This window comes from Galeopterus variegatus, unplaced genomic scaffold (genome assembly GCF_000696425.1).
Source record: "Galeopterus variegatus unplaced genomic scaffold, G_variegatus-3.0.2 Scaffold4035, whole genome shotgun sequence".
Classification (NCBI taxonomy): Eukaryota; Metazoa; Chordata; class Mammalia; order Dermoptera; family Cynocephalidae; genus Galeopterus; species Galeopterus variegatus.
In genome coordinates this window covers 34,454-35,493 of record NW_007730146.1, presented here as the reverse complement: position 1 = coordinate 35,493, position 1,040 = coordinate 34,454, and the positions used below count along the sequence as shown (strand labels likewise).

The following is a 1,040-nucleotide window of genomic DNA, read 5'->3' as shown; positions in this document are numbered from 1 at the left end:
CCCCTCCTTTCTGGTCCTTTCTTTCCTAGACTGGTGGAGAATTTGGCAGGGATATTGGTTTAATAAATCAAAGAAACTCCACCACATAGGTATGGGAGTAAAACTGCATTCTTATTTGACATCTGGAATCCGATTTTCTTGTAGGCACTTGCAATTGAAATTGAACTTTGAGAACCTCCCACCTCAACCACTCCTATCACAATCACAAAGATTCCTGCTCTGATTTGGACATTACTGGGATTTATTGTTAAAGTAGTTTACTTCCAATAAATCACAGGTGGGGAATGATGATGATCCTCCCACCTCGCCCCCAAAATTAAAGGCGGGAGCGGCAAAAAACCCCGAGGGGGGACGGCCATCATTTCGGTGGGATCTGTGCAAACCTTACCACGTATGTGCCACGGTGAAACGCCGCTGTTTGGGGATGTTGCTACTGAGAAGCATCCTGCGCAGGAGCCTGGGGGAATTTCTCGGAGAAATCACTGGAGAGAGCTTGGGAGAAACCGATTTCCTCGCTGTCTTGGACTTCTCATGCTGCAACAGGTTTTCCCGCAAGGATTTCACCAGATCCTCGTTCAGCCATGGGTTTGGACAATGCGGATTATCCACTTCAGGTACTGTTAAGGTGTCTGGGCTTGTCGTCTGCTGAGCCATTTTCCGGGTCAACTTTGTACAGTTGGCAACAATCCAGGGCAACGTGGTTCCCTGGCCTCTTTCCAGTGACTCGCTCGCTCAGAGTCCGGGGAATGTCCAGGGAAGCAGGTCGGATCCGGCTGCTGCTAGTTCATTCGGTCGCCTGCCTCAGTCTCTCCGTGGCGATGGGGCTGGGTGCAGACCAGGCGAGCTCACTCCTCCGCGGAAGCCTATTGAACGTCACCCCTCCTCTGCCGAGCCCCTGCCAAAGATCAGTGACGAGCTCGCAAGGCAGAGGAACATGGAGGGAAGCCACCGCGCTAGCACGGCTTTTGTCAGCGCTACAAAGCAGCCTGCTAAACTATTGGAACTAATGCGCCGCAGCTGCTGGAGTGACTTCTGCTTAT

The 1,040-nt window shown here is 51.7% G+C and overlaps 1 long non-coding RNA gene across 1 annotated transcript; it reads right to left on the bottom strand.

The window, feature by feature from the left end:
• Window positions 1–336: 336 nt before the first annotated feature.
• LOC103602173 lies at window positions 337–797 on the bottom strand. The gene has a single exon (XR_551506.1). It is a non-coding gene; the product is annotated as an uncharacterized LOC103602173 (long non-coding RNA).
• Window positions 798–1,040: the final 243 nt, after the last annotated feature.